At 45.4% G+C, this 25,450-nt stretch overlaps 1 long non-coding RNA gene across 4 annotated transcripts in view; it reads right to left on the reverse strand.

The window, feature by feature from the left end:
* The window catches only part of LOC137335505 (uncharacterized), an 80,793-nt gene that overhangs the window by 47,209 nt on the left and 8,134 nt on the right, over window positions 1-25,450 (reverse strand). For 2 of the 4 annotated variants that reach the window (XR_010966442.1, XR_010966439.1), the window contains exons 2-3: window positions 19,292-19,386; window positions 3,048-4,471 (exon numbers count right to left, since the gene is read on the reverse strand). This is a non-coding gene — a long non-coding RNA (uncharacterized lncRNA). Of the gene's footprint in view, window positions 1-3,047; window positions 4,472-5,401; window positions 6,656-19,291; window positions 19,387-25,450 lie in introns of those variants that run through there. The other 2 variants (XR_010966440.1, XR_010966441.1) reach the window with 2 other exon arrangements.

The following is a 25,450-nucleotide window of genomic DNA, read 5'->3' on the forward strand; positions in this document are numbered from 1 at the left end:
GAATGAAAAGAGGCAAAATAAACGAAATAGTATAATTTTAAAGAGGGTGCAGGAACAGAGAGACCTGTTTGTAGGTGGCAGGACAAGTTTAGAAGGCTGTTAAAAAGGCATACGGGATCCTTGGCATAGAGTACAAAAGCAAGGAAGTTATGCTAAACCTTTATAAAATACTAGCTAGGTCCCAGATGGAGCACTGTGGCCAATTCTGGGCACCACTTTAGGAAGGATGTCAAGGCCTTAGAGGGGGTGCAGAGGAGATTTACTAGAATGGTACCAGGGATGAGGGATTTCAGTTACGTGGAGAAACTGGAGAAACTGGGGTTGTTCTCCTTAGAGCAAAGGTTAAGAGGAGATTTGATAGACGTGTTCAAAATCATGAAGTAAATAAGGAGAATCTATTTCCAGTGGCAGAAGGGTCGGTAACCAGAGGACACAGATTTAAGGTAATTGGCAAAAGAACCCGAGGCGACATGAGGTAAAAAAAATTTACGCAGCATGTTGTTATGATCTGGAATGCACTGCCTGAATGGCTGGTGGAAGCAGATTCAATAATAACTTTCAAAAGGAAATTAAATATATACTTGAAGGGGAAAATTTTGCAGGGCTATGGGGAAAGAGCAGGGGGACTAATTAAATAGCTCTTTGAAAGAGCTGGCACAGGCATGATGGGCCGAATGGCCTCTTTCTGTGCTGCATCATTTTCTGATTCAACCACTAATCCTGGAAGTGAATTCCACAGCCTCACAACTCTCTGTGTGAAGATGTTTCTCCTGCCCTCTGATCTAAATCTCTTACATTTAATCTTGTATCTATGGCCCCTCACTCTTGACCCCTCAACTACTGGAAACAGTCTGTTTCTATCCCCACTGTCCAATCCTTTCGTAATTTTAAACCTTTTTATCCTATCGCCCTATAATCTTTCAGCGGGATCATGGCCACATACAAGAATGGTCTTGCTTGGCTCTGATTATAGCCCCCCTTTCAGAGTAAGGGGTTGCATGACAATGCAGTGCTTGTGAGGTGAGTGTCACTCCCCACACCCTCTCTAAACCCAAGGCTCTCCTGATGTTTGCAGAGAGCCGTTATAACCAGCTGTTTACATTGCCAAGTTTGAAGGGTCAGGGCCCATAGTGCAGGCCCTGTCCAAGACTGAAGAGAGTAATGAAGAAGGGGGTATTGATTAAACATTACTGGGACTGCGTGTTAAAATCCTGTATGTTGTAGGAGGAAGCAAGGATTGAGGATGGTATGGGATTCAACAGCTTTAGGGAAGAGTGAGCTAGAGTAGGAAACTCCACTGAGTCTCAATTTCAGCAGTGAGGATACAGAGTGGGACAGAGCCATACTAGTGTAGTCCTGGACTATCTCAAGATTGGGGTGCTTGGGGAAAAAAAGAGCTTATATTGAGCTCGTTTTCACAATCATCCAAAAAGATTTCTAGTACAAAAACTGTCTTGTCAGTCTGTCTGCCGCCATCTTAGCAGTTTTCTGAACGGCTCCACATTGTGAACTGCACTTTCTGCCTTGCAAGCCAAAAATGTTGCTTGATGCCTTTGCTCACTTTGTCTGGCCCCCACTGTACGAGTCTCTTAAATATTCTGTTGGTTTTGTGACAGATTATCAGAATGGGGAACCACCCATCTCCCCTGGCGACAGCTCTGATGGCAGAGTCCGGGTGGCGACACGAGCAACCAAACAGGATGGGGAAAACCCCGGGCAACTGCACTTCGAAGATAAAGAGTGATGGAGGAGGGTGTACACCTGGCCTGCACTGGGGGGAATCTCACACAGCCAGGAATCTAGTGCTGCAGTCAATTTACAGACAGAGCTGTTCACCAGCTCTGACCCACTCTGTATCCTCACTGTGCTGAAATCGAGACGCAGTGCAGAGTTTCCTACTTTAACCTACTCTTACCTAAAACTGTTGAATCCCATACCGTCCTCAGTCCTTGCTTCCTTCTACAATATACATGATTTTAAAACTCAGTCCCAGTATCAATCCCCCGTCTGCCCTCTCAGGTAAATGTAAAACATCCCACGGCACTATTTTGAAGAAGAGCAGGGGAGCTTTCTCCAAATTCCTGGCCAATATTTATCTCTCATCCAACATCACTAAAACAGATTATCTGGTCATTATCACATTGTTGTTTGTGGGATCTTGCTGTGTGCTAATTGGCTGCTGTGTTTCCTATATTACAACAGTGGCTACACTTCAAAAAGTAAAGCGCTTTGGGACGTCCTGAGGTTATGAACGGCGCTATATAAATGCAAGTACTTTCTTTCTTTCTTTCTTCTTTTCCTTTACTCTTTTCAATCTTGGCTGAGGCCTTGCACTAAGGACCCTTGGCCCTTCACCTTGGTTCCTAAATGAATAATGAAGATATTTAAACATTTCCCTCGCGGAAGGCAAATATCACAGAGGTGCTGCTCTTATCTTTGTTTGGCGGGAGGAAAGGAGCCAGATGAGGCCTATGTCCCTTCCGTTGTGATGCTGTTACTCTCAAGTAAAACGGTTTGAAAAGCTTAGGCCATCACAGATTGCTAAACAATTTTCCATGAACTCAACGCCTCTTTAATGGCAGATTGGCAAGACATGGTACTCATGTGCCAGAGGTGCTCATCAGCGTAAACAGTACAAACTCCATGTCACTGTCAGTGCCTCGACCTGGGGCTTCAGAGCTGCCGCTGAAAGCAGTGTGAGATACAAACCTCGGGCCTACTGGGGCCTCCAGCATCCTGCATCCTTTTTTCCTTCCTATTCTCTCTTTTATCTCCTAGTGTCTGTCTCTTATTTTTATTTTAACTTTACTTTTAGATTTTGACTAACTGTTACATTCTATTCTACCAGTTCTGCTGCTCGTTCTTCCAGTTTGAAATCTTTCCCCAATCCCACTCTTCATCTCCTTCCTTGCCCCAATCTCAATTTAGGAATTGGTGGCAACTTTGCAACAATGCCTACAATTTGTTTGGCTAGAAACTGGCCAATCAAATGAAAAGAGTCCTGAAGATGAAACGGCCCAGTCATTTTATTAATACATATTTCCACATCAGATAGGAACAGGACAGAGTCATTGGTGGCCTAGGGGTGGATCAGTTTCCCCGGACTAGTTAACGTTTTCACAATGGGGTTACAGGTTAATGCTAAAATAGTAAAAATTAAAGAGAGAAAGAATGGAAAGGAAGGGATGATAGGGAGAGCAGGGCCAAAAGCCCATGGGCCTGCGATCCTGCGATAATTGCTGGGATGTGCCCACTGGGGGCCTCCGCCACTGATGCCACTGGGCTTTCTGAAGTCGAGGGGAGATTTCCTAATCACTAGGGGGCACATGCACCTCCAGGGGCATATGTTGGGTGCCCGCCACAATAGGAGGGTGGAAATTGTAGTGGACCCCTCCCACCAACCCCTGCAGTCCCAACCCCAGTCCCACAGCCCTTGCGGCTGGGGTGAGGGGGGCTATCGGGGGCTGATTTGTCAAGTCTGGCAGCCTGGGTCTTGGGGGGCTCCTGCTCAGATGAGCCCCCACTTCCACTGGCCAGGAGCCCCCTATACGCCTCCTCTGCCCCAAGGTGCACCAGACGCCCAAGACCGAGGAAATTCCGACCCACAAGTTCTCTCCCCCTCCCCCAGTCATGACCACCTCTGATGTGGGGGTCCTTGATTGGGATGGATGGAGTCTCCACTTCAAAAAAACTGGCAGCGAAGGTCGGGACCTGGCGTATCCGGAACTTACACTCGATCCCATCTAACTTCAGGCAAGAGTTCACCAGATTGTCTATGGGCATTTTTATTTTTAATTTAGAATTTTTAAATTTTCACCTTCATAATACATACAACATCAGCTTGCCTTTTAGGAAGGAAATGGCTCAAAGTACTTCACAGAGGAGAAGACGGAATCTGGGCAGCAATAGGAGAGTCACAGGTTTGGTTGAATAAATGGGTTTTTAAAAGGGTTTTAAAGGTGGGGAGAGAGCTAGGGAGGGGGAAAGGTTTAGGGAAGGAGAGGGAGGCCGAGGCAGCTGAAGGCACTGACGCCAGTTATGGGGTGAAGGGAGGGGGAATCCACAGCAGGGCCACAGCCAGAGAACTGAAGGACACAGGAGGAGACGTAAGACTGGAGGAGGTTGTGGATATAGGATAGAGGGAGGACATGAGGGGATTGGAGATGAGGACATGGATTTTGAATTCAATGCGTTGGGGATCATGGTGCCAATCGAGGTCGGTGAGGGATGGGCGGGCAGGGAGCGGGTAGTTGGAGTTTGTGGAGGCTGAAGTCCGGGAGGCTGGCGAGGAGAAATTCCTGTAATATCCATATCACATTAATATCCCAGTGTTAAGCTACTGCCACTATATCATCATTAACATCGCTGTAAAATGAGGGAATTTTTCAGCATCAGTGTTTGAACTGATAGGTAGCTGGACCAGGGAATGCGGAGATTCGTGCAACTGCTGGCTCCTCAAGGGTTAATCAACCTGCAAATAGATAATTCCAAGTTGGCAGTAATTTTTGGCAAAAGTGAAAAAAAGACTTGCATTTATATAGCGCCTTTCACGACCTCAGGACATCCTAAAGTGCTTCACAGCCAATTAAGTAATTTTTTTTGAAGTGTGGTCACTGTTGTAATGTAGGAAATGCAGCAGCCAATTTGTGCACAGCAATGTGATGATGACCAGATAATCTGTTTTAGTGCAGCTGGTTGAAAGGATAAATATTGGCCAGGACTCGCTTACATTTCTTCAAATGGGATCTTTTGTGTCCTCCTGAGAGGGCAAATGGAGCCTCAGTTTAATGTTTCATGTGCAGCACTCCCTCAGTACTAGCTCTGGAGTGAGACTTGAACCCACAACCTTCTGACTCAGAGGTGAGAATGCTACCACTGAGCCATGGCTGACAAATTCCCAATAACCAGGCAATAATATCGAAAGAGGCAGAATTCTCAAGCACCATAATAGGCACAGAACTAACCAAATTGGCACACAATTGTACCCACTTTCTGTAGGAAACGATAGTTTTAAGAGGATTGCAGTCTCCGTTTTTATCACAACTGTTCGTATTGCCGGAAGGGTCAAGAAGCAGAGGACATTGATTTAAGGTGATTGGCAAAAGAACCAAAGGTGACATGAGGAAAAGCTTTTTTACACAGCGAGTGGTTAGGATCTGGAATGCACTGCCAGAGTGGGTGGTGGAGGCAGATTCAATCATGGCCTTCAAAAGGGAACTGGATAAGTACTTGAAAGGGAAAAAATTTGCAGGGTTACGGGGATAGGGTGGGGGAGTGGGACTAGCTGGATTGCTCTTGCATAGAGCCGGCGCAGACTCGATGAGCCGAATGGCCTCCTTCCATGCTATAACCTTTCTATGATTCTATGCTTGGGAGAATGAATCCGCAGCAATATGTGAATGTGTCACTGGGGATGGGGGAGGGGGAAGGGGACTGAGTTAGCAGGACGGGTGTGCAATGCAAATGAGAACGTGAGTGGCACAGAGATATCTGAAGGCCAGAGACTTCCTAGAATGACACGCCCAAGAAACCTGTTGCACGTTACTGATAAAGGGTGATGTGGAGACTTTATTCACTAACAAAGGCCTACATTTTCTTCTCCTCTCGTGATTAGACAGTTTACAAAATTTATTCTGTACAATTTAACAAATCAAGATGGCAGTGAGCTACCATCCAATTAGAATCTCTTACTGTTAATTAATATAAAGTAGCCAATCAGGATCCATTTGCAGTAGTTACACTGTTCTTACACTGGCTCATCCCAGCAATATAGGCAAATATTCCAGCTCTGGAATGTGCAAAGCTCAGCTTAAAAGGTCAAGTGAAGACTTTGCAAAGCCTGTTGTACAGAATGGGCTGGGAAGGACTGGCCCTTTAATAAACCAACTCCCACTGTCAGTATCCCCAAAGATGAGACTGAACCACTGGGCCTTGAGCTCAATTGGCAGAAAACCAAAGTGAGGAACTTTGGAATCGCAAATCCTCCGGTTTCCAGCGCTGTGAACAAAATCATGGAAATAGCTGATAATTGCAACTACCATGGGAGTTCAATATACAGCTCAGTTGCCTGTGAAGGAGAGATATGCCAGCAAATAGAGATTGTCAGAGGGGTTATGAAATTGCTTGACAAGTGTGGAAGTCAAGAACCCAATTAGCTACCAAGCTCAGATTATTGTTATCCCAGTCCTGACACATGGCTCCTACAGTTTGTGACTATTCCAGACTGGACACCTCTGACCAATGGTGCCTCCGATCAATACTTGGAGTCCACTGGTAGAATGATGTCAAGCAAGCAGAGAGCAGGAGGATCACAGAATCCACTGCCTCCGAAACCATCGGTCTCCAACGACTGCAACTATTTGGGCACTTTGTCCATTGAGATGAGAACGTTGACGTGAAGGGAGCCCAGCAGGCCTCCCAATCAAGGCCTCCTCCAGACTGGCCGAGATCTCGAGGCTGGCCAAGATCTGCCTGGACCCACGCCTCATACAGGATTTGAAAAAGCTTAACTTAGGCTTCCTCAATGCACGGCAAGACAGAGAAGGCAGGAAACATCACACACTCAGGGCCACACTCCCGTTGGTGGAGCAGGCCATCAGTAACAGCAGTAGCAAAAACACAAAATGCTGGAAACACTCAGCAGGTCAGGCAGCATCTGTGGAGAAAGAAAAAGAGTTAACGTTTAAGGTCGATGACCCTTTGTCAGAACTGGAAGAAGTTAAAGATAAAACAGCTTTTAAGCAAATACAGAGCCAAGGAAAGGGGGGTGGGAGGGGAGGGGAGGAAAGAACAAAAGGGAAATTCTCAACATTGATTTCAATAACATCAGATCACAATCACTGCTCCCATTTTTTTGGACAGCAGCTGCTGGTAATGGTTCTGCTGTTGCCATTTACAGCTCCTCTAGACCCATCTTTTGTTTCTTAACTTGTCCCATTACCACCATCCTTGCCTTGCACCATCATCCCTTTCGTCATTTAATCACCTTTGCCCTCCACCCTATCAGAGACCTTCCCTTTTGTTCTTTCCTCCCCACCATCACCCCTGCACCCCCACCTTTCCCCTGGCTGTGTACTTACTCAAAAACTGTTTAATCTTCAACTTCTTCCAGTTGTGATGAAGGATTATCGACCTGAAACGTTAACTCGGTTTCTCTCTCCACAGATGCTGCCTGACTTGCTGAGTACTTCCAGCATTTTCTGTTTTTATTTCAGATTTCCAGCATTCACAGTATTTTGCTTTTGAGTAACAGCAGTAGTACTGTCAGCCCAGACCCAGCTTAATCCTTGCAGTCAATTTGGAATCAGCTTAATTTCCACTATTAGCCTTGACCTCACACAACTCCAGCTGTCAGCCCAGACCCTACCTCCACCGTCAGCCCAGACTCTACCTCCACGGTCAGCCCAGACTCTACCTACCCTGTCAGTCCAGACCCTACCTCCATCGTCAGCCCACACCCTACCTCCACTGTCAGCTCAGACACTACCTCCACTGTCAGCTCAGACACTACCTCCACTGTCAGCCCAGACCCTACCTCCACTGTCAGCCCAGACCATACCTCCACTGTCAGCCCACACCCTACCTCCACTGTCAGCTCAGACCCTACCTCCACTGTCAGCCCAGACCCTACCTCCACTGTCAGCCCAGACCCTATCTCCACTGTCAGACCCTACCATTAATTACCATTTGTACAATACACTCTTTGTATAGCATACCCCACCCTGTAACATACCCTTGTAATGCACCATTTCTATGATACACCCTTTCTAAAACACATCTTTTCTATAATACTCCCTTTCTAAAACACACCCTATTATACACCCTTTCTATAATTTACACTTTCTATTATACGCCCTATCTATAACACACCATTTCTATAACAGACTTTTTCTATAATACACCCTTTCTATAACGCATCTTTTCTATTATACACCCTTTCTATAATATATTCTATCTATAATACACCTTTTATATAACACATCCTTTATATAATACATCCTTTCTATAACACACCCTTTCTATAATACAACCTTTATATAAACCACCCTCTCTATCATACCGTATTTCTATAATAAACCCTTTTTATAATACACTATTTCTGTAATAAATTAGACATAATTATGTCTGTAAGCCCCCTCTCACCACAGGATGCCCCTTCCTATAGTGCACCCTCTGAATTATTCAAGCACCATAACATACCTGACAATATAGCACCCCACTCTGAGACAGCCCTGCCTCTAGTACACCCTTCACTGTAATGTACTATATTCCTCTAGCCAACTGACAGCTAATCGTCCAAAGCGCACAACAAAGTTAAGGTTGAAAACAGTCGGGAAAAAAAGGAGGTAAATCAAGAGGTGGTGACTGGGTGAGGCGACGCTTGGGGTTTAAAATACTGTAGGGTGAAGGAAGCTGTGAGTACTGGGAGGAGAGACACTATAAAGAGAGACACTGATGAGTTGAACAACATTGCACGACCCACAAGGGGGTTGCATAGACCTTAGGCTCCTGAGCATTTACAAATCCGCCCAGTCTCGCTCTCACCATTTTACACTTTGGGATGGCCTGGCCCAGGGGCTTTGTTATAAATCCCTCCGGCCTTCCATTAGCCCTGTAAGAGACGCAGATTGTAATGACTCATCTCTGCCAACTCAACCCGGAGCATAGCTCCTGGGGCAGCCTGCTGGATCCCACAGCATATGCCCGAGCGTTCTGAGTATGCTCACACTGGCCGCTGGCCAGGCAGCCCGGCCTGGGACATTCACCACAGTAAAAAATGGGAATAAATTATCTCCAAAGTTCTGTTTCTGATTTGTCTCACACTTTGACAGGCCTTGGAAAATGGGCAGGCTGATGTCATCTCTTTGAAATAAAAAAAATCCATCGGTCTCTCAAGCCCTTAAAAGGATAAAGTTAGGGCCCTCGGCAGCCAGTATGAATGCAGTACTCATTGTCAAGGTCGATGGGATCAATGGGGGGAGACATGCATTACGCGCTATATTACTACTGTAGATTCACGGGTTAGCTTAATTAACCATTTCCAAATGGGCTCAGTATATTCTGCTGATCCTATTTGGTAAGAAGTTATAAACTAGCAGGTACGGTAGCATAGTGGTTATGTTACTAGCACTAGTAATACAGAGACCTGGACTAATATTCTAAAGACATGAGTTCAAATCCTGCCATAGCAGCTGTGGAATTTAAATTCAGTTAATTAAATAAAATCTGAAATAAAAAAGCTAGTATGTTATCACCATGTTAATTACTATTATCAGTAATGGTGACCATGAAACTGCCGGATTGTTGTAAAAACCTATCTGGTTCACTAAGGACCTTTAGGGAAGGAAACCTGCTGTCCTCACCTGGTCTGGCCTATATGTGACTCCAGATCCACAGCAATGTGGTTGATTCTTAACTGCCCACTGAAATGGCCGAACAAGCCACTCAATTGTACAATCCCGCTACAGAAAGTCACACTAAGAACAAAATTGGACGGACCACTAGGCACCGGACACGACAAAGGCAAACCAAGCCCAGTCGACCCATCTGGGGATTTGTGCAAAAATTGAGAGAGCTATCCCTAAGACTAGTCAAGCAACAGCTTGACATAGCCATACTCACGGAATCATACCTTTCAGCCAACAGTCCCAGACTCTTCCATAGCCATCCCTGGGTATGTCCTGTCTCACCAGAGGTGGTGGAACAGTGGTATACAGTCAGAAGGGAGTAGCGCTGGGAGTCCTCAACATTGACCTGACCTCGTCCTCACCAATCAACCTGTCGCAGATGCATCTGTCCATGGCAGTATTGGTAGGAGTGACCACCGCACAGTCCTTGTGGAGGCGAAGTCCCTCCTCACACTGAGGACACCATCCAATATGTTGTGTGGCACTACCACCATGCAAAATGGGATAGATTCAGAACACATCTAGCAGCTCAAAACTGGGCATCCTGTGGGCCATCAGCAGCAGCAGAATTGTGTTCCAGCACAATCTGTAACCACATGGCCCAGCATATTCCTCACTCTACCATTAAGCAACAAGCTGGGGGATCAACCCTGGTTCAAAGAGGCGTGTAGAAGAGCATGCCAGGAGCAGCACCAGGCACACCTAAAAATGAGGTGCCAACCTCGTGAAGCTATAATACAGGACGACATGTATGCTAAACAGCGGAAGCAACATGCTATAAACAGAGCTAAGCGATTCCACAACCAACGGATCAGATCAAAGCTCAGCAGTCCTGCCACATCATGAATGGTGGTGGGCTATTAAACAACTAACGGGAGGAGGAGACTCCATGAACATCCCAAACCTCAGAGTGCAAAAGTCAAGGCTGAAGTGTTTGCAGCCAGAAGTGCCGAGTGGATCATCCATCTCGGCCTCCCAATATCTCCACCATCACAGAAGCGAGTCTTCAGCCAATTCGATTCACTCCATGTGATATGAAAAAACTGCTGAGTGCACTGGATACAGCAAAGGCTATGGGCCCCGACAACATCGCGGCTGTAGTGCTGAAGACTTGTGCTCCAGAACTAGCCATCCCTCTAGCCAAACTGAATCCAGTACAGCTACAACACTGGCATCTACCCAACAATGTGGAAAATTGCCCAGGTATGTCCTGACAACAAAAAGCAGGACAATCCAATCCGGCCAATTACCACCCCATCAGTCTACTCTCAATCATCAGCAAAGTGATGGAAGGTGTCGTCAACTGTGTTATCAACATCCCCCAACATCAACATCCTGGGGGTCACTATTGACCAGAAACTTAACTGGACCAGCCACATAAATACAATAGCTACAAGAATCGGTCAGAGGCTGGGTATTCTGCAGCGAGTGACTCACCTCCTGACTCCCCAAAGCCTTTCCACCTTCTACAAGGCACAAGTCAGGAGTGTGATGGAATACTCTCCACTTGCCTGGATGAGTGCATTAGGGTTAGGGTTAGGGTTAGGGTTAGGGTTAACCCTAACCCTAACCCTAATCCAACAACGCTCAAGAATCTTGACACCATCCAGGACAAAGCAGCCCGCTTAATTGGCACCTCATCCACCACGCTAAACATTCACTCCCTTCACCATTGGCGCGCCGTGGCTGCAGTGTGTACCATCTACAGGATGCACTGCAGCACTCGCTAAGGCTTCTTTGACGGCACCTCCCAAACCCGCGACCTCTACCACCTAGATGGGCAAGTGCAGCAGGTACATGGGAACATCACCCCAAGTTCCCCTCCAAGTCACACAACATCCCGCCGCTCCTTCATCGTCACTGGGTCAAAATCCTGGAACTTTCACCACACGGACTGCAGCGGTTCAAGGAGGCGGCTCACCAGCACCTTCTCAAGGACAATTAAGAATGGGCAATAAATGCTGGCCTTGCCAGCGACGCCCACATCCCATGAACGAAAAAAAACCATTGCTGCCATACTGGGCCTGCGGCAGGTAGTGAAAGAACCAACACGGGAGAAAAACCTACTTGACCTCGTCCTCACCAATCTACCTGTCGCAGGTGCATCAGTCCATGACAGTATTGGTAGGAGTGACCACCGCTTAGTCCTTGTGGAGACGAAGTCCCGTCTTTACACTGAGGACACCATGCAACTTGCTGTGTGGCACTACTACCGTGCTAAATGAAACAGATTCAGAACAGATCTAACAGCTCAAAACTGGGTATCGATGAGGTGCTGTGGGCCATCAGCAGCAGCAGAATTCTATTCCAGCACAATCTGTAACCTCATGGCCCGGCATATTCCTCACTCCACCATTACCAACAAGCCAGGGGATCAACCCTGGTTCAATGAGGAGTGTAGAAGAGCATGCCAGGAACAGCACCAGACATATCTAAAAATGAGGTGCCAACCTGGTGAAGCCACATCTCAGGACTACATGCATGCTAAACAGCAGAAGCAGCATGCTATAGTCAGAGCCAAGCAATCCCACAACCAACAGATCATATCAAAGCTCTGCAGTCCAGCCACATCCAGTCGTGAATGGTGGTGGACAATTAAACAACTAACGGGAGGAGGAGGCTCTATGAACATGCCCATTCTCAATGATTGTAAACAATTTTACAACACCAAGTTATAGTCCAGCAATTTTATTTTAAATTCACAAGCTTTCGGAAGCTTCCTCCTTCGTCAGGTGAACGATGTGAAAATGAAATCCTCGAAATGAAATCGCATTTATAATTCACAGAACAATGCTTGGTGATTACAGACAGTTTTTTCAACTGCCCGTTGCTAAGGTAATCAGTGTGCAGACAGACAGGTGTTACCTGCCAGGTCTCAGAATATACAAATCACCAAAAAAAAACAACAAACAAAAAAAAAACAGAGATAGAGAGGTAGAAACATAGAAAAGACAGCAACTGACCCGTTATATTAAAAACATTCTCAATGATGGCAGAGCCCAGCACGTGAGTGCAAAAGACAAGGCTGAAGCGTTTGCAACCATCTTCAGCCAGAAGTGCCGAGTGGATGATCCATCTCGGCCTCCTCCCGTGATCCCTACCATCACAGAAGCCAGTCTTCAGCCAATTCAATTCATTCCACGTGATATCAAGAAACGGCTGAGTGCACTGGATACAGCAAAGGCTATGGGCCCTGACAACATCCCGGCTGTTGTACGGAAGACTTGTGTTCCAGTACTAGCCACGCCTCTAGCCAAGCTGTTCCAGTACAGCTACAACACTCTCATCCACCCAACAGTGTGGAAAATTGCCCAGGTATGTCCTGTCCACAAAAAGCAGGACAAATCCAATCCGGCCAATTACCGCCCCATCAGTCTACTCTCAATCATCAGCAAAGTGATGGAAGGTGTCATCAACAGTGCTATCAAGCGGCACTTACTCACCAATAACCTGCGCACCGATGCTCAGTTTGGGTTCTGCCAGGACCACTCGACTCCAGACCTCATTACAGCCTTGGTCCAAACATGAACAAAAGAGCTGAATTCCAGAGATGAGGTGAGAGTGACTGCCCTTGACATCAAGGCAGCATTTGACCAAGGGGGGCATCAAGGAGTCCTAGTAAAATTGAAGTCAATGGAAATCAGGGGGAAAACTCTCTAGTGGCTAGAATCATACCTAGCACAAAGGAAGATGGTAGTGGTTGCTGGAGGCCAATCATCTCAGCCACCAGGACATTGCTGCAGGAGTTCCTCAGGGCAGTGTCCTAGGCCCAACCATCTTCAGCTGCTTCATCAATGACCTTCCCTCCATCATAAGGTCAGAAGTGGGGATGTTCACTGGTGTTGCACAGTGTTCAGTTCCATTCGCAACTCCTCAGATAATGAAGCAGTCTGTGCATGCATTCAGCAAGACCTGGACAACATCCAGGCTTGGGCTGATAAATGTTAAGTAACATTCCCGCCAGGCAATGACCATCTCCAACAAGAGAGAGTCTAACCACCTCCCCTTGACATTCAATGGCATGACCATCACCAAATCCCCCACCAACAACATCCTGGCGGTCACCACTGAACGGAAAGTAAACTGGACCAGCCACATAAATACTGTGGCTACAAAAGCAGATCAGAGGTTGGGTATTCTGCGGCAAGTGACTCACCTCCTGACTCTCCAAACCCTTTCCACCATCTACAAGGTACAAGTCAGTAGTGTAATGGAATACTCTCCACTTGCCTGGATGAGTGCACTCAAGAAGCTCATCACCATCCAGGACAAAGCAGCCCACTTGATTGGCACCCCATCCACCACCCTAAACACTCACTCCCTTCACCATTAGCATACCATGGCTGCAGTGTGTACCATCTACAAGATGCACTGCAGCAACTCGCCGAGGGCTTCTCCGACAGCACCTCCCAAACCCGCGAGAAGGACAAGTGCAGCAGGCGCATGGGAACAACACCACCTGCCACGTTCCCCTCCAAGTCACACACCATCCTGACTTGTCGCTGGGTCAAAATCCTGGAACTCCGTACCAACCAGCACTGTGGGAGAACCTTCACCATTCGGACTGCAGCGGTTCAAGAAGGCGGCTCACCACCACCTTCTGAATTGCAATTAGGAATGGGCAATAAATGATGGCCTTGCCAGTGACGCCCACATCCCATGAATGAAAAAAAAGTTATAAACTACAACTTTGAAGCTACTATGTGTATATTCACTGAATTCCGCACACTTGTACTGCAATCGTGAACTTTCTTAAAGGTGATTTTCATGCTGCGAATACATATTCATAAAAATTTTACAGCTTTCATATTTATTTCACACGATCTGTTGGAACTCTTGAACAAAAATCAAATGAATTTTTTCTTGTGGGTAAAACTACAAATTTTATCTTTGTTTTTGCTTAAACGAAACAGCATATATAATTGTCAGATCTGTAAGGAAATCATTGACACACCACACAAAAAAAAATTGAAAATATGAAAAAAAATTAAATCACTTTTTCTTTCTTTTGGGTATTATTCAGAAAGGTTTATTTTCCGTATCTGAACAGATTTCAGCTGTTTCTGTAGTCATAAATTTCATTTTTTCTTATTTCATTCTTCCGACTAGAGTGATAACTTCCTGACCATAAAACACACCATCGCAGCACGACTGACATTTAATTATCCTCGAATACAGGTCAATCAGCACCCACTAACAGAACTTAAAATTGCCCACATCGAGTGGTTTTTCTAATCTGAAAAATTATTCCACTATTCATGAAAGCTGTGGAAAGAAACCACTTTTTACAATGAAACTGTAAGTTTTATTCTAACAAACATTGGCCTAAAACTGGTCTAAGCTAAAAATCTTTACTTCACTTGGTGATTGGTCAAATATAATCAATTTTACGAAAACACACATAACTACAATGATTCTGAATTGTATGAATCTGAACTTCCTATTTCTTTTCTATTCAAAAAAATCTAGCACTAAATTTTTGTAATTCACACTGTTGATCAAACGGATTTGCATTCGGTAGCTCCCCAGCCTCAGTATAACTCACTAAAGCCTCGCCCACCGGAGCTAAACAATCAGGATTTTTGGCAAATTCTAGGCCTTTGTTGTTTATCAATGTTGTGTTTTCAGTTAAAGAAAAAAGACATGCATTTATTTAGTGCCTTTCACAACCTCAGGATGTCCCAAAGGGCTTTACAGCCAATTAAGTACTTTTGAAGTGTAGTCACTGTTGTAATGTAGGAAAGGCAGTAGCCAAATGTGCACAGCAAGGTCCCACAAAGAGCAATGACCAGATAATCTGTTTTTAATTATGTTGGTTGAGGGATAAATATTGGCCAGGGGCACCTAGTCAATCAGGATGCTAGAAGCTGTTTAAGAAATTCCTGGAATAGTGAGCTTTTACCTGTATAAGCAGAAAATCGGAATTCTGCAGGGTCTCCGTTGTATTTAGTAAATCAGTAAATGAAAAGAAAAGCTGAGATAAAATTGCAGAGCAAGAAGCAGGGAGAAGAAGATTCAGTGCAGCGGGAAATCTTCAGAGTCATTGGGGAAGGCAGAGAGTTCAGAGATAGAGAGTGGTGAAATATTATATAGGGCTCTGGTGAGACCACACCTGGAAAACTGTGTACAGTTTTGGTCTCCTTAGCTAAGGAAGGATATACTTGCCTTAGAGGGTGTGCAATTGATTCCTGGGATGAGAGGGTTGTCCTTTGTGGAGGGATTGAATAGAATGGGCCTATATTCTCTGGAGTTTAGAAGAATAAGAGGTGATCTCATTGAGACATACATAATTCTTAGAGGGCTTGATAGACTAGATGCTGAGAGACTGTTTTCCCTGGCTGGAGAGTCTAGAACTAAGGGTCATAGTCTCAAGATAAAAGGTCGCCCATTTAGGACCGAGATGAGGAAAACTTTCTTCACTCAGAGGGCTGTGAATCTTTGGAATTCTCTACCCCAGAGGGCTGAAGGTGCTCAGTCATTGAGTATATTCAAGATTGATAGATTTTTGGACACTAAGAGAATCAAGGGATATGGGGATCGGATGGGAAAGTGGAGTTGAGGGTAGAAGATCAGCCACAATCTTATTGAATGGCAGAGCAGGCTCGAGGGGCCGTATAGCCTACTCCTGCTCCTATTTCTTATGTTCTTATAACTAACACACTTGCATTTATTTAGCACCTTTAACATAGTAAAACATCCCAAGGCCCTTCACAGGAGCATTATAAGACAAAATTTCACACCTAGCCACGTAGGAAGATATTAGGACAGGTGACCAAAAGCTTTGTCAAAAAGGTTGTAAGGAGCAATTTAAAGGAGGAGAGAGAGGTAGAAAGGCGGAGAGGTTTATGGAGAAAATTCCAGAGCTTAGGGCCTAAGCAGCCGAAGACACAGCCGTCAATAGTGGAGCAAAGGAAATCGAGGATGCACAAGATGGAGCGGGACCAGTTTGAGACTGAAACCAAAGAAAATGAAGAAGCTGGTAATCCTGCTGCTACTAGTCTAGGTGAAGCACATGAGGAGAAGACCAAAGAATAAAAAGATGAACATGAACCGTCTCATGTTTCAGTTGAGAAAATTCTTTTCAAGTGCACGACCTACACAACAGGATGACACAGACAGACTTGCGCTTCATAACTGGAAAATAAAATTCCATCTAAGAGGGGATATCAGAGGAAAACTGTTTCCCTGGGCACTTCTCACCTGCACTCGTCCTAATGGTGACAAAATTGAACGTGACTGGAGAGATGCAGCATAAATATGTAAACTTCAGCTCATCCAAAACTCTGATGTCCGTGTGCTAACTTGCACCAAGTCCCGTTCACCCATCGCCCATGTCCTTGCTGATTTACATTGGCTCCTGGTCTGGCAACCCCTCGAATTTAAAATTCTCATCCTTGTGTTCAAATCCCTCCATGGCCTCGCCCTTCCTAATCTCTGTAAACTCCTCCAGCACTACAACCCTCCGGGATCTCTGCACTCCTCCAATTCTGGCATCTTTTGCATCCCCGATTTCCATCGCCCCACCATTGGCGGCTGTGCCTTCAGCTGCCTTCGCCCTAAACTCTGGAATTCCCTCTCTAAACCTCTCTGCCTCTCTACCTCTCCTCCTTCTTTAAGACGATCCTTAAAACCTATCTCACTTGTCCTAATATCTTTTTATGTGGGTCAGTGTCAAATTTTGCTTCATTACACTCCTGTGAAACGCCTTGGGAATTTGTACTACATTAAAGGTGCTATATAAATGCAAGTTGTTGTTGTTTTTGCTGTTTGTTGCATTCTGTATTGAATTTTCTGCAGGATGCAACGACTTGAAGTTTTATTCCAACCTTAGCCGTGACAATTGGGTGGACTGCAGCTCACAGCTGACACCAGCTGTATAAACCAATCCCTGATCACAGAAAAAGTAACGCACACAGGGATCGCATGAAATGGATAGATGGGAGAGGAAGGTTGAAAGGTGATAAAAGCATTGACAAACAGTTTACAAATGAAAAGTGGAAGAAAATTCTTAAATGTATTTTAGATGTTGAACAAGGATTAGCTCTCCATGGCACAAGCTCCAAGCCAGGTGATAAATCCAATGGCAATGGAAACTATTTCCTCTGGTGGGGGAAATCAAGAACAAGGGGACATAATCTTAAAATTAGAGCTAGGCCACTTAGGAGTGAAATCAGGAAGCACTTTTTCACACATGGGGTAGTGGAAATCTGGAACTCTCTCCCCCAAAAGACTGTGGATGCTGGGGGACAAATGAAGCTTTCACAACTGAGATTGATAGATTTTTGTTAGGTAGGGTATCAAGGGATATGGAGCAAAGGCGAGTAAATGGAGTTGAGGTACAGATCAGCCATAATCTGGTTGAATGGTGGAGCAGGCTTGAGCGGTTGAATGGCTTACGCCTATTCCTAATGTTCCTATGTTCCTAATTTCTTGGGTTTTATTGAATTTTTAGCCAAGTATGATCAGATTTTGGGCGACCTTGTTGATTGTGTGAAAGAAGCACAGGTGCAAAATGTAAGACTTCAAGTATGTGACTTGTCACCTGAGGGTCAAAATAAATATGTTGAAGAATGCACCGGGCACATCGTGAAAACAATCTTAGAGTTACAGAGGCAAAGTACTTTTCAATAATATGCAATGTAGCATCAGACTGTTCACACAAGGAACAGAAAGCACTACTGATCAGATACATTCGTCAAGTACCTGTGGGAAACTTTGTGATGCAGGAATGTTTCTTGTGCTTCACAGACTTTACCAAGGAGACTATCGAGGAAATAGCCGAGGTGATTCAAACACAGATTAGATTTCAAACTCTGCCATGGACAAGCTCATGATGGGACCAACTGGAGCTCAGGTGGAGCTTCTTGGACAGAATCCACAGGTGCTTTTCTCTCCATGTGCAGCACGTACCCTGAACCTAGTTGGTTTTGATTCGACAGTCATCAATTGATCTATCGCATTCTTTAGATGTCTTCAGTCATCACACAGTATTTTGAACGCATGTCCACAAATGTGGGAGAGTTTGAGGAAAAATATTCCCGTTCACTGTCTGACACACGGTGATCAGCTGGTGGCGATTGTGTGCATCCTTTGACCAAGAATCTACAAAGCTTAAATGCCCAGCATTGAATGATTTGCTAGAATTGAACCTGACTTGCATAATCAGAAGTAACATTATTAGCCTACTCAAACACACGTCCAAATTGAAATGTGTTTTACTCGCATCAGTTTGGCTAAAAATTCTAATCCCTGTCAATGAATGGAATCTAGTCCTTCAGTACTGAGATGCTACTGTTGCTGAGAACAACAGTCTTATCACTGAACTGGCGCAGTTGAGAGGAAAATGGAAAGAAATTATTAATGTGAGCTTGTCGCAGCAAACATTCAAGTTCCGCTCCAGAGACTTGAACACAAAGTCTATGCTGACACTCCAGTACGGTACTGAGAGAGTGCTGCACTGTCGGAGGTGCTGTCTTTCAGATGAGACATTACACCCAGGCCCCGTCAGCCCTCTCAGGAGAACACAAAAGAACCCATGACACTATTTCGAAGAAGAGCAGTGGAGTTCTCCCCGGTGTCCTGGCCGATATTTATCCCTCAACCAACATCACTACAACGGATTATGTGGTTATTATCACATTGCTGTGTGTGAATTGGCTGCTGCATTTCTCTACATTACAACAATGACGACACGTCAAAAATGCTTCATTGGCTGTGAAGCACTTTGAACGTCCTGAGGTTGTGAAAGGCGCTATAAGAATGCGGATTCTTTTTATTGTTCTTTATCCGCCCTCCAGAAGTATCAGTGGTATTACTACATTCAAACCCACCATCTACATAAAGTGAACATGGTAACACTACAGCCGTGGATCATCAAGACAAACCTGTGAAGGACCGACTTCAGGTCAATATTTTCTTCCCCCAACATGGACTCTGTAACAGGTGGTCTCACAAAGCGCTTCAATACACTCGCATGCATCTGCAAAAGATTTGAATTCCAATGGGCCTTTGTTGAAAATGAGAAAGCTGATCTCAATGATTTTCTCAATTTTTACTCCACTGATATCTTTGGTGATACAATGGGCAGTGAATGACCAATCGGAATAACAGATACCCGGAAGTGAGTTACAGGCTGGAATCCAATCGAGGGGTTCAAGTGGTTTCTATATAGAGTAACAGATACCCGGGAATAAGTTACACGCTGGAATCTAATCGAGGGGTTCAAGTGGTTTCTATATAGAGTAACAGATATCAGGGAATGAGTTACACGCTGGAATCTAATCAAGGGTTTCGGGTGGTTTATATATAGATTAACGGATACCCAGGAGTGAGTTACAGGCTGGAATCTAATCAAGGGATTCAAGTGGTTTACTTATAGAATAACAGATACCCGGTAGTGAATTACAGGCTGGAATCTAATCAAGGGATTCAGGTGGTTTATTTGTAGAATAATAGATACCTGGGTGTGAGTTACAGGCTGGAATCTAATCAAGAGATTCAGGTGGTTAATATATAGAATAAAAGATATCCAGGAGTAAGTTACAGGCTGAATAAAGTGCACATAATAGACTTGTTAGCAAAATTGAAGCCCATGGGATTAAAGGGGCAGTGGCAGCATGAATATGAAATTAGCTGCAAGACAGAAAGCAGAGAGTAATGGTGAACAGTTGTTTTCCAGACTGGAGGAAAGTATACAGTGGTGCCCCCCAGGGGTCGGTATTAGGACCACTGCTCTTTTTCATATATATTACTGACCTGGACCAGGTATAGGGGGCATAATTTCAAAATTTGCAGAGCTTAGAAATGTAGCAAGCAGTGAGGAGGATAGTAACAGACTTCAGGAGAACATGGACAGACTGGTGAAATAGGCAAACACATGGCAGATGAAATTTAATGCAGAGAAGTGTGAAGTGATGCATTTTGGAAAGAAAAATTAGGAGAGGCAATATAAACTAAATGGTACAATTTTAAAGGGGGTGCAGGAACAGAAAGACCTGGGGGTTTACGTACGCAAATCTTTGAAGGTGGCAGGACAAGTTGATAAAGCTGTTGAAAAACAAGGGATCGTGGGCTTTATAAATAAAGGCACAGAGTACAAAAGCAAGGAAGTCATGCTAAACCTTTATAAATCATTGCTTAGACCTCAGCTACACTATTGTATCCAATTCTGGGCACCACTTTAGGAAGGATGCAGAGATTTACCAGAATGGTACCAGGTATGAGGGACTTCAGTTATGTAGAGAGACTGGAGAAGCTGGGGTTGCTCTCCTTAGAGCAGAGAAGGTTAAGGGGAGATTTAATAGAATTGTTCAAAATTATGAGGGGTTTTGATAGAGTAGATAGGGAGTCAGTAACCAGAGGACACAGATTTAAGATAATTGACAAATAAGCCGAGGGGAGATGAGGAGAAATATTTTTACGCAGCGAGTTGTTATGATCTGGAATGCACAGCCTGAAAGGGCGGTGGAAGCAGTTCAATCATAACTTTCCAAAGGGAATTGCATACTCGAAAAGGAAAAATTTCCAGGGCTACGGGGAAAGAGCAGGGGAGAGTGCGACTAATTGGATAGCTCTTTCAAAGAGCCAGCACAGGCACGATACGTAAAAATTCCTCCTGTCGCCTCTATTTTTTTTGCCAATTACCTTAAATCTGTGTCCTCTGGTAACTGACCCTTCTGCCACTGGCCTAACCATAAAGGTTTAGCATAACTTCCTTGCTTTTGTACTCTATGCCTCTATTTATAAAGAGATGGATCCCATATGTTTTGTTTAACAGCCTTCTCAATTTGTCCTGCCAACTTCACAGATTTGTGTATGTACATACACCCCCAGGTCTCTCTGTTCCTGCACCCCCTTTAAAATTGTACCATTTAGCTGATATTACCTCTCCTCACTCTTCCTACCAAAATGTATCACATCACACTTCTCTGTGTTAAATTTAATCTGCCATGTGTCTGCCCATTTCACCAGTCTGTCTATGTCCTCCTGAAGTCTATTACTATCCTTCTCAATTTTACTACATTTCCAAGTTTCATGTCGTCTGCAAACTTTGAAATTATGTCCTGTATACCCAAGTCCAGGTCATTAATACATATCAAAAAGAGCAACGGTCCTAATACTGACCCCTGGGGAACACCACTGTGTACTTCCCTCCAGTCTGAAAAACAACCGTTCACCATTACTCTCTGGTTTCTGTCCCTTAGCCAATTTCATATCCACACTGTCATTGCCCCTTTAATCCCATGGGTCCAATTTTGCTATTATGTGGTACTTTATCAAACCTCTTTTGAAAGTCCATGTGCACAATATCTACCCCCATTAAACCTCTCCGTTACTTCATCAAAGAACTCAATCAAGTTAGTCAAACACAATTTGCCTTTTACAAATCCGTGCTGGCTTTCATTTATTAGCCCATACTTTTCTAAGTACCAATTAATTTTGTCCCGGATTATTGTCTCTAAAAGTATTCCCACCACCGACTTTAGGCTGACAGGCCTGTAATTGCTGGGTTTATCCCTCTCCCCTTTTTTGAACAGGGGTGTAACATTTGCAATCCTCCAGTCCTCTGGCACCACTCCCATATCTAAGGAGGATTGGAAGATTGTGGCCAGAGCCTCCATAGTTTCCACCCTTAATTCCCTCAGCAACTGGGTGACTTTTCTACTTTGAGTATTCCAATCTTTTAAGTAACTCTTTATCTATTTTTATCCTAGCCAATATCTTTATCACCTCCTCCTTTACTGTGACATTGGCAGCATCCTCTTCTTTAGTAAAGACAGATGCAAAGTATTCATTTAGTACCTCAGCCATGCCCTCTGCCTTCACAAGATCTCCTTTTTGATCCCTAATCGGCCCCACCCTTCCTCTGACTACCCTTTAACTATTTATATGTTTAATATAGAGACATGGCCCCGAGTGTGATAGAGACACGGCTCCAAGTGTGTGTTAGACACATGAGTGTGATAGAGACACAGCCCCGAGCGTGATCGACACACGGCCATGAGTGTGTGTTAGTGACACGGCCCTGAGTGTGTTGGAGACACGACCCTGAGTGTGTGATAGAGTCACAGCCCAGAGTGTGTAACAGACATTGGCCCCGAGTGTGTGTTGGAGACACGGTCACGAGTGCGTAACAGACACGGCCCCGAGTGTGTTAGAGACACGGCCACAAGTGTGTAACTGACATGGCCCCGAGTGTGTGTTAGAGACACGGCCCCGAGTGTATAACAGACATGGCCTGAGTGTGTATTAGAGACACGGCCACGTGTAACAGACAAGGCCCCGAGTGTGTGATAGAGGCATGACCATAAGTGTGTGATAGAGACACGGCCCCGAGTGTGTAACAGACTCAGCCCCAAGTGTGCAATAGTAACACGGCCACAAATATGTGATACAACCATGGCCGCGAATGTGTGATAGAGGCATAGTCCCGAGTGTGCAACAGAGACTCAGCCCTGAGTGTGTAACAGACACAGCCCCGAGTGTGACAGGGACATGGTCACAAGTGTGTAACAGACACAGACCGGAGTGTGTGATAGAGACACGTTCCTGAGTATGTAATGGACACAGCCCGAGTGTGTGATAGTGACATGGCCCCGAGTGTGTGATGATGACACGGCCACGAGTGTGCAATAGTGACACAGTCACAAGTGTGCAACAGAGACACGAAGTCACATGTGTGATAGAGACACGGCCACGTGTGAAAGAGACACTGCCACTAGTGTGTGATAGTGACACAGCCATGAGTGTGTAATAGACAGGGCCCCGAGTGTGTGATAGATACACAGTCCCGAGAGTGTATTAGAGACATGGCCACGAGTGTGTAACAGATATGGCCCTGAATGTCTTAGAGACACGACCCCCTGTGTGTGACAGAGACACAGCCCCGACTGTGTAAGACACTGCTCCGAGTGTGCAACAGGCACCGCCTCGAGTATGTGATAGGGACATGGGGCACGATTTTAATAAGGCGGCGGGATGGCAGCAGTGGGCGGTCAATGGGCATGCGGCAAACACGAATAATAAAAACTTACCGTTCCCCACACAATCGCAACTTAATTGGTGGCCATTAATCTTGTTTCCGTCTGAAAGCTGCGCAGTGGACAGACTGTGCACCCGCATGACAGGCTGTCAGCTGCAGTCTGGATTTAAAGGGCCATTGCTCCAATGGATTTTGCTGAATCAAGGAGCAAGAAGACCCAATGGAGCAGCACAGGGGCAAGGCTGCTCCAAGATTCAGTGATGCCTCACTTCAGGTGCTGCTGGCCAGGGTGAGGAGGAGGGAACTATTTTACCCAACCCACAGGAGGAAGCGCTATGCCTCTGCTACCAAGAAGGCCTGTCTCGAAGTGGCAGAGGAGGTCACCAGCAGGAGCAACATATCCCGCACTTGGGTCCAGTGTCGAAAGCATTTCAATGACCTAACTAGGTCAGCAAAAGTGAGTACACTTACTGATTCTCCTACACAAAATAGGGTACGGTAGCATAGTGGTTATGTTACTGGACTAGTAATCCAGAGTTATGAGTTCAAATCCCGCCACGGCAGCTGGCGAATTTAAATTCAATTAATTAAATAAAAATCTGAAATTAAAATACTAGTATCAGTAATGGTAGCCATGAAACTACCGGATTGTCGTAAAAACCCATCTGGTTCACTAATGCCCCAGAGGGAAAGAAACCTGCTGTCCTTATCCGGTCTGGCCTAAATGTGACTCCAGACCCATAGCAATGTGGTTGATTCTTAATTGCCCTCTGAAATGGCCTAGCAAGCCACTCAGTTGTAAAATCTCGCTACGAAAAGTCATAATAAGAATAAAACCGGACGGACCACTAGGCACCGGACACGACAACGGCAAACCAAGCCCAGTCGACCCTGCAAAGTCCTCCTCACTAACATCTGGAGACTTGTGCCAAAATTGGGAGAGCTGTCCCACAGACTAGTCAAGCAACAGCCTGACATAGCCATACTCACAGAATCATACCTTTCAGCCAACGTCCCAGACTGTTCCATCACCAGCCCTGGGTATGGCCTGTCCCACCGGCAGGACAGACCCATCAGAGGTGGCGGTACAGTGATATACAGTCAGGAGGGAGTGGCCCTGGGAGTCCTCAACATTGACTCATGGCATCAGGTCAAACATGGGCAAGGAAACCTCCTGCTGATGAATCAGTCCTCCTCCATGTTGAGCACAACTTGGAGGAAGCACTGAAAGTATCAAGGGCACAAAATGTACTCTGGGTGGGGGACTTCAACGTCCATCACCAAGAGTGGCTTGGCAACACCACTACTGGCCGAGTCCTGAAGGACATAGCTAGCAGACTGGGCCTGCGACAGGTGGTGAGCGAACCAACACGAGGGAAAAACTTACTTGACCTCGTCCTCACCAATCCACCTGTCGCAAATGCATCTGTCCATGACAGTATTGGTAGGATTGACCACCGCACAGTCCTCGTGGAGACGAAGTCCCGTCTTCGCACTGAGGATACCATCCAACGTGTTGTGTGGCGCTACCACCGTGCTAAATGGGATAGATTCAGAACAGATCTAGCAGCTCAAAACTGGGCATCCATGAGGCACTGTGGGCCATCAGCAGCAGAATTGTATTCCAGCACAATCTGTAACCTCATGGCCCAGCATATTCCTCACTCCACCATAACCAACAAGCCAGGGGATCAACCCTGGTTCAATGAGGAGTGTAGAAGAGCATGCCAGGAGCAACACCGGGCGTACCTAAAAATAAGGTGCCAACCTGGTGAAGCTACAACTCAGGACTACATGCATGCTAAACAGCGGAAGCAACATGCTATAGACAGAGCTAAGCAATTCCACAACCAACGGATCAGATCAAAGCTCTGCAGTCCTGCCACATCCAGTCGTGAACAATTAAACAACTAACGGGAGGAGGAGGCTCTGCAAACATCCTCATCCTCAATGATGGCGGAGTCCAGCACGTGAGTGCAAAAGACAAGGCTGAAGCGTTTGCAGCCAGAAGTGCAGAGTGGATGATCCATCTCGGCCTCCTCCCGAAATCCCCACCATCACA

The sequence above is a fragment of the Heptranchias perlo genome, chromosome 19, assembly GCF_035084215.1.
Source record: "Heptranchias perlo isolate sHepPer1 chromosome 19, sHepPer1.hap1, whole genome shotgun sequence".
In the NCBI taxonomy this organism is placed as follows: domain Eukaryota; kingdom Metazoa; phylum Chordata; class Chondrichthyes; order Hexanchiformes; family Hexanchidae; genus Heptranchias; species Heptranchias perlo.